This window comes from Rutidosis leptorrhynchoides, chromosome 3 (genome assembly GCF_046630445.1).
Source record: "Rutidosis leptorrhynchoides isolate AG116_Rl617_1_P2 chromosome 3, CSIRO_AGI_Rlap_v1, whole genome shotgun sequence".
Taxonomy (NCBI): Eukaryota; Viridiplantae; Streptophyta; class Magnoliopsida; order Asterales; family Asteraceae; genus Rutidosis; species Rutidosis leptorrhynchoides.
Genome location: NC_092335.1, coordinates 184,579,112 through 184,588,776, shown reverse-complemented (window position 1 = coordinate 184,588,776; position 9,665 = coordinate 184,579,112).

Genomic DNA, 9,665 nt, shown 5'->3' with positions numbered 1-9,665 from the left:
TCGCGAAGCGTCACAATATATTTCAAAATCATCATTCCCTTCTGGTAACGATAAAATAGGCGCCGTAGTCAACTTCTTTTTCAGTAATTGAAATGCACTCTCCTGCTCAGAAGTCCATTCATATTTCTTCCCTTTTTGCGTTAACGCTGTCAACGGCTTAGCTATTCGGGAAAAATCTTGAATAAACCTTCTATAATAACCGGCTAAACCCAAAAATTGGCGTATCTGCATTGGTGTCTTAGGAGTCTCCCATTTTTCAATGGCTTCAATTTTTGCTGGATCAACCTGAATTCCTTTGCTACTAACAACGTGGCCAAGAAATTGCACTTCTTTCAACCAGAAAGCACATTTAGAAAATTTAGCATATAGCTGTTCTTTTCTCAACAACTCTAATATCAACCTTAAATGCTGCTCATGCTCTTGCTCACTCTTGGAATAGATAAGAATATCATCAATGAAAACGATAACAAACTTATCTAAATATGGACTACAAACTCGATTCATGAGGTCCATGAATACAGCTGGCGCATTCGTCAATCCAAACGGCATGACCAAAAATTCGTAATGACCGTAGCGTGTCCGAAAAGCAGTTTTCGGTATATCTTCTTCTTTGACACGTAATTGATGATAGCCCGATCTTAGGTCAATTTTCGAGTACACACATGATCCTTGGAGTTGATCAAATAAGTCGTCAATTCTCGGTAGTGGATACCGATTCTTGATAGTTAACTTATTTAATTCACGATAATCTATACACATTCGGAAAGATCCGTCTTTCTTCTTGACGAATAAAATTGGAGCTCCCCACGGTGAAGTACTTGGTCGTATGAATCCACGATCCAGTAATTCTTTTAACTGACTCTGAAGTTCTTTTAACTCGGACGGTGCAAGTCTATATGGAGCACGGGCAACCGGTGCAGCTCCTGGTACAAGATCTATTTGAAATTCTACAGATCTAAATGGAGGTAATCCCGGCAACTCTTCCGGAAATACTTCAGGAAAATCTCTTGCCACAGGCACGTCATTGATGCACTTCTCTTTTTCTTTCTTTTCGACTTTATTAACATGTGCTAAGATAGCATAGCACCCTTTCTTCAAGCACTTTTGAGCTTTCAAATAACTAATGAGTTTTAGCTTTGAGTTACCCTTCTCTCCATAAATCATCACCGGCATTCTATCCTTACAAGGAATGCGAATTGCCTTCTTGGCACACACAACTTCAGCTCCTAATTTTAGACATCCAGTCCATGCCGACTATTACATCAAAACTTCCTAATTCTACGGGTATTAAGTCAGTTTTAAATGTTTCTCCGGCTAAATTTATTTTACAATCACGGCAAATTTTATCGGCTTTAATTAGTTTACCATTAGCTAACTCAATCATGTACTTAGCATCTAGAGGTAATGATGAACAATTCAATTTAGCGTGAAAGTCTCTACACACGTAACTTCTATCAGCACCAGTATCAAATATAATAGATGCGGATAAGTTATTAATGGTAAACGTACCCGTAACAAGCTCCGGGTCTTCACATGCCTCTCTAGCATTAATAACAAATGCTCTCCCACGTGCAGGTCCGATATTCTTCTCTGGATTCGGGCACTGGCTCTTATAGTGACCTTGTTTTCCACACCCAAAACAAGTAATGGTAGCCAAAGCAGTTCTATTTGCATTGGTGGCAGGAGTCTTGGTACCATTTGTAACGAGAGCCCTACAATCTTCAGCAAGATGACCCTTTCGATTACATTTGTTGCATACCACATTACAGTAACCAGAGTGATGTTTGTGGCATCGGTTGCATAAAGGATTTTGTCCTTTATAACCAAAGCTTAAACCACTACCCGCACCTTGCGTGTTTTCTTGTTTCTTAAAAGATTGTTGTTGGTTACCTCGATCATAATTTCCATTCCACTTTCTTTTGTTACCTGATACCTTCACATCAGTATTGGATGCTTTCTTATCCATGATGACCTGATCCATTAGCTCGTTTGCCATGGTTATAGCTTCATGAATTGTCTTAGGTTTCGATGCTGTAACGTTTGCCTTGACCTTTTTGGGCAAACCATCTTTGTACATTTCAATCTTCCGTTCTTCGGTTGGAACCAATTCAGGACATAGCAAAACTAATTCCATGAATCGCTGATTGTAGTTGGTGATTTCAGTACCAATAACCTTCAGACTTCGTAACTCATCTTCCAACTTCCTAACCTCGTTCCTTGGACAATATTCATTGATTAACATTGTTTTGAATTCTTCCCACGGAGTATCATAAGCTACATCTCCTCCTACAGCCTTCACATAATTTTTCCACCACGTGAGTGCACTATCTTGTAAAGTGCACGATGCGTATTTGGTCATGTCCTTTTCGACACAACCACTGATTTTGAACACAGTTTCCATCTTTTCTATCCACCGGGTTAAACCGATCGGTCCTTCTGTTCCACTGAATGATGAGGGCTTGCAAGCTTGAAAAGTTTTGTAAGTGCACCCCACACGAGGATTTGGGTTAACTGCAGCACCTCTTGCAGCCTCGACCCATAACATTCTGTCGTTCACTCGCTGATTGATGAGTTCCTGGATTTCTTGTTCCGTCATTCGGTTCAATCGCGCCATATTCTTCTATAAGAATGAAAAGAAAATAATTATTCACATGGAATATTATAGATGTAGTGTATATTTACAGTACATTATAGCTTATTAATAATATGAACCAGGTATTATTATAAAAGCCTTTTCTTCTTATTAGCATTTTATAATTATATCTAGGGTAGTACCTACCCGTTAATGTCCATACTTAATAGCTTAGTACCGAACCAATTACTACAATCTAAATAATACTTAACCATGGAAAATTATTGCATTTCACACTTCACTATTTTACATATGCTTATCTTACATCGAACATTAAGCAAACCACACTAATAATATTATACAAAACATTATATGATCCCATGGTTTAATAAGGCAGCGCATCGTTTGGTCTATTTTCTAAGACGTTTAGGTTCAATGAATCGCCTAACGCTCATCCTAGCTGTCTGCCTATATTTTGGCGGTGGGGCTGAAGAACTAGATGCCGGGACAGCACAAATAGGAATAGCGGGAATAGGGGTGGTAGTGTCTAGTGGAGTTGGTACCACATCATCCTTATTAAACTCAGGATTTGAATTTTCTAATTCATTAGCCTTTCGTTTCTTTCCTAGTTCGAACTCTTCTTTTGTAATTTCCTGTATTTCTTCCTCGGGTTCACTTTCCTCCTCGGGTTCACTTTCCTCCTCGGGTTCACTTTCCTCCTCGGGTTCACTTTCCTCCTCGGGTTCACTTTCCTCCTCGGGTTCACTTTCCGGGTTCTCTATAGTCGGTTCATCCGGAATTTGTGAGTCTTCCCCAAAGATATTATTTTTGTCATCGGATAGGTTAATGACTGGAACATCATCTGAAGATTCTGGTTCGGAGTCGCTGAATGTGATAACAAGTTTTGAGCCCGACATCTATCACACAACAACTAACCCATTAGTACTACATAATATTTACATATAAATTTTAACCAACGATGATAAGCAATGGTTTTTAAATAAGACCCGGTCAAAGTCCAGACTTACTAATGTATCCTAACGACTTATCAGTTAGACACACTAATGCAAACCTGGTTCGCTAAGACCACCGCTCTGATACCACATGTCATAACCCGTCCTTAACCATAAGAACGTGTTAGATAACGTATGATTTCATTGCGAGGTATTGACCTCTATATGCGACATTTTTAAAAGAGAAACTGCATATATTATACATTACAAACCATAACCATTATTTTTGTTACAAGCTTTAGACAATAAAAAGATGATTATCGTTTAGCGATAATCTTCGACTTACAAACTTTACATATAATGATAACAACACGATTTCGAGCATATTTTACAACACAAATCCTTGGGTATGCAGTTTTATTTTTGACACAAATATGCGTACGCAAGATCCTGCTCAAATTCAACATAATGCAGCGGAAGCTTTAGTAATCACCTGAGAATAGACATGTTTTAAAAGGTCAACATAAAGTTGGTGAGATATAGGTTTAATGCCGGCAGCAATATATATATAGACCACAAGATTTCGTATATAAACAGTTTAATAAAAATATTCTAAGTGGTTGAGCACTTGGTAACCATACTTAACATTTAATCACGTCGCATATTCCCTTTATTATGAAATCTTACTACACCGTACCAAGTGTAGTCACGAAACGAAGTACTGTGCAACCGTTGAATACTGGTCGTCCAGTCCGGTTGGGGTTGTCAGGCCCGATAGATCTATCAACAGGATTCGCGTTTACAATACCGCTGTAAATAACAGTTACCAAGCTACAGGGAAGTATGCCAGTGGTACAACTCAACGTAGAATATATTTTTCAGTTACTTGTGTCCATATCGTAAAACATAAAATACATGTATTCTCATCCCGAAATATTTAGAGTTTAAAAGTGGGACTATATACTCACTTTCGTCTTGAAGATATATATATAATTTGACTTGGTCTCCGGTTGATATCACGAACCTATCCATATATAATATATCAATACCTTTTCTTTTTAAACAAACGTCACATATATATACTTGTTATACTTTTAATACTTTGAATAATTCCTTAGTCCGTAGTTAGCAGTTCGTTGTTAGTAATTCAATTTTAATGGTTCATTTTTAGATGTTTAGTATACCCGCAATGAAATAAATAAAACCCCCAACGAAATAAATAAAACCCCATCGTATATGTATTGGTCGAGATTAATCTTGACCCATGGTACCGGTGTTGTCAAATGACGTGTTGCGTACATAAAGTACCGGTGTTGTCAAATGACGTGTTGCGTACAATCATGGGATCTTATGATTAATCTTCTCGTGTTGTTTACGGGTGATCCTGAACCATATAAAATTAAATTATGAGTACATATATATAAAATATCATGTTATTTTAAAAAGATGTGATTTATTTAATTTTCTCCAATTATTTTCGTAGCCAAACTAGTCTTAGATATCCGATCTCGTTTTGGTCATAGTTTCTTCGTTACAACTCCGTTTTCGTTGATTCAAGTTGCCACTTCCTTGGATCGAGTCCCTCTTTAAGACTATGAACTGTAAATACCTTAGTTTGTATTCGAAATCACAGGTCATAGGTCAAACTTTAGTGAAACTTATGAAGTTAATCATTTTCCATCATGTAAACAACCTTAAATGATTATTTTTCTAAAAATACTTATACTTTGAGTTAAATCATGAAATTTTTATGTGTTATCATATTCATAGTAAAAATCATTTTTCCAGAAAATAAACCTCCAATTCAAAGTTTAAGATGGTTTTTAATTATCCAACCCAAAACAGCCCCCGGTTGCACTCCGACGTCATAAAAACAGTTTTTAAGGTGTTCTTTGAAAAACCAAGTTATACCTTGTTAAATTAGCATATTTTTAAGTTATATTACAGGTCTTGAAGTATTTTAAAAGTTAAGTTAGAAGGATCTATTTAGTTTGCGAACAAGTTTGAAATCATTCAAACTATGTTCTAGTTTATAAACTCTTATATATATAGCTATAAATATATGAATTGAAAAAGAGTTGAAGTAGAGTTTTTACCTCAAGTTTAAAATGTAAAGTTGCTGGAAAGAAGTAGTAAAATAAAAGTTGAGAGAGTTCTTGCAAGTGTGTGTGAAAATTGGAAGTAAAATTTGGAAAATGAATGTGTAAAAATGAGTTAGAAATGGTGCTTATTTATAGGCTTGAAAATTTGGTTTTTAGTGAAAATATCTAAGATAAGTTAAAATTTATTATGTCATGAATGACATATTATTCCAATAATTGAAGATTTCTATTGGTATATACCAATAGTAAATACTTCTAGAAGCTGTGTATAGTACCCTAGATATACGTATAGGATTATTGAGAAAACGGAACGAGGATTCAAATATAACTATCTTTTGTAAATATACTTATATTGTTTTATGTATAAAAGCCCTTTAAAAATGATTAAATACATTACTTATACAATATATGTATAAACATTATAAATCATCAGTATTTATGTCAAATAACGTTACGTATGGTTATTGTTTTGAAAACTTAAGTTAGTAGTTTCAAAATATACTTATGACTTTTTGTTATTAATACAAAATGAGATATTAAAACATCCTTAGATCATGTTAAATATGTATGTATAATTATCATATATTGTATAGTTCGTGATATCATCGGTCAAACTAGACGGTCAAACGTTGTGTAAAACTCTTTTCAAAAACATAAATCTTAACAATTTGGATTGCTTATCATGTTGGTAAGGTTTAATTTATATAAATATTAATCTTATAAGTATAGAACGATCGAAAAAGTGCGGGTCATTACATGTAATTCCAATCATATGAGCCTATGTATAAATATTATAGTGATAGTGCAAGGAAGAAAATAACCAATATAGTGGAAGACAAGGAATCTTGTTATATGGAAAAAAATCAAAAGTAGATAGAAAGTTGTAACTAATTTTGTATATACTTGTGGGTTTATTCCTTTGGTAATCAGTTTAAGGACATGAAACCAAAAGATATAAAAGGTGATGTAGATAAGAAAAGGATCTTATATCTCTATGTACGATTTTATTTATATATATAATATTAATAATTAATATATATAAATATCTTAACAATAATAATACATTTAATATAAATATAAATAACAAGGATTATGAGAAGCAAAAATTGACACCCGAAAGTGATACTTAATAAACTTCATATAGTTATTTTGTTTTTATACATTATATTAAATATTTATAATGAATAAAGATAGCTATATTAAAAATATCAATGATGATAATAAAAAGAATAAGATGTATTAGATTTTATATCTATAATAAATAATAATAATATTCATAATTCTGATATTAATATTAATATTAAAATTTATTTTAATGAAAGTAGTAACAAAATTATTAATATAATAGCTATATTTTAACTTGAAATTACTTTTAATATATTAATATTACAATTTATTATTTATGTAATATTTACTAATCATGTAATAACATATTTTTAATATTTAATATTTATACATTTTATTACATTACAATATACATATAATTATTAATTATATGGAAATCTTATTCATATATGTATCTATTTCAATCAACATTATAATCTTGTATATTATTTTACTTATTTATTATTATTTATTATGTATACCTACATTTGTGTAACTATATATATTTACTAGCAACCCATAGTTTGTGAATCGTCGGTAATAGTCAAAGGTTCACTGAATCCATATAATTAGTTCAAAGACCAAATGTATACCTGAACACAGTTCAAAGTTTTTGAGACTCAACATTGTAGACTTTGCTTATCGTGTCAAAATTAAATAAGAATTAAGTTTAAATTTGGTCGGAAATCTCCGGGTCGTCACACTTGAAGGAGGAGAATCTCGTAACGGGAAGGTCAGAGGCTTGAGTAAACAGTTTGAGGTACGATCTGATGGCACTCGGTATTTTACGGGACGCCTTTGGGTTCCAAAATTGGTGATCTGCGACAACTTGTTTAGATGAAGCCCATAAGTCAAGATACTCTATTCACCCTGGTTCAGGGAAGATGTATCACGATCTTAAGGAGTTATATTGGTGGCCAAATTTGAAAACTGATATGGCTACTTATGTGGCTAAGTGTTTGACCTGTGCTAAGGTTAAAGCTGAACATCAGAAACCGTCCGGACTTCTGGTGCAACCTGAGATTCCCGAGTGGAAGTGGGAAGGTACTACGATGGACTTTATTACTAAGTAACCGAGAGTTGTGGGTGGATATGATACCATTTGGGTGATTATAGATTGACTCATAAAGTCAGCTCATTTCTTGTCGATTAAAGAAACTGAATCGATGAAGAAGCTTACCCGTTTATATTTGAAGGAACTTGCTTCGAGCATGGTGTTCCTGTATCAAATATTTCCGACCGAGACAGTCGATTTACATCGAGGTTTTGGCAATCCTTACAGGAAGCCTTGGGAACAAAATTGGATACCATTCAAACATTAAAAGACATGTTGCGAGCGTGCGTTATCGATTTTGGTAATGGTTGGGATAGGTACTTGCCGTTGGCTGAATTTTCTTATAACAACAGTTATTACGCAAGTATCAAACCCGCACCGTTTGAAGCACTGTATGGTAGAAAGTGTAGGTCTCCTTTCTGTTAGAATGAGGTTGGGGGTGCTCAACTCACAGGCCCAGAGATTATTCATGAGACTACCGAGAAGATCGTACAGATTAAAGAAAGGTTGAAAACTGTCAGGAGTCGGCAAAAGAGTTATGCCGATATTAGAAGGAAAGATTTAGAATTTCAAGTTGGCGATCGGGTCATGTTGAAGGTATCACCATGGAAAGGTGTGGTACAATTTGGTAAGAGGGGAAAGTTGAATCCTTGCTTTGTTGGACCATTTGAGATTATCGAGAGAATTGGACCCGTGGCTTATCGTTTGAAATTGCCACAAGAACTCAGTGTTGTTCATGACGTTTTTCATGTATCGAATTTGAAGAAGTGTTTGGCCGAGGCCGATGAAACTATTACTCTCTATGAACTTCATGTTGATAAACAACTCCATTTTATTGAGGAATCTGTCGAGATTATGGATCGAGAGGTTAAGACACTCAAGCAGAGTAGAATTCTTATCGTCCGAGTAAGATGAAATGCCAGACGCGGACCCGAGTTCACTTAGGAACGTGAAGATCAGATGAGGCAGAAGTACCCGCATTTTGTTTTAGATGTCGAGTCAACCCCTGCACCTGCTTAAATTTCGGGACGAAATTTCCGTAACGAGAAAGTACTGTCACGACCCTACTTTTTCCGTTATCTTTTACCATTTATTATTTAACATCCGTTAATTGTTATTCGTGCCACGTCATTTCTATGACCTATATTATTATTTTTGTAATACTATATTAATTGTTATGTGTTATATGAATATTTGTATTCGTATTTAAAATTGTACGTTTCTACGTGTCGTGGATTTCTATCCGGCGAATCTTTTCGGTTTTTCAAACCAACGGTCAGACTTTTGAGATTTTTAAATCTCAATTATTTTAATATGATATTTTTGTGTCATATGTTTTTATATAGTGTTTATATATTTTATTTGTCGCGTGTGCGTTATCTCTCCGAATATATAATCGCGTAACGGTGTTTTCGCGTTTCGGGTTTCATTCGGGTGTTCGGGCTAAAAGCTTTTAGTCCATACTTCAATATGGCCCACAATTGGGGCCCACCCTTCTTTTTTCAGCCGAAAATATCAAGGGGAGGGGGTGGTTTTGCCAAATTTTGTAACTAGTGACGCATTTGTTCAAAACACCACTTTTACTCCTCATTTCAACCTAAACCTTAACTTGTGAAATCATCTCTTCTTCCTCCCTTTTCTTGGACGTCACCTAAATCCCCAGCATCACCATCATTCACCAAAAATTCAAGCTTGATTCATGGGGCTTTTTGTATAATCAGATTCTCCTTATCGCGCTCTATACATATCTTGTTCTCGTTTCTTGATTTGGGTATGAACACAAACCCTAGATTTTTAATTTTTATATATTTTTACTATTTACTAATTATGATCTTATTTTGATATTATAGTACTTGTGTATTGTTGTATTGATGATTTGA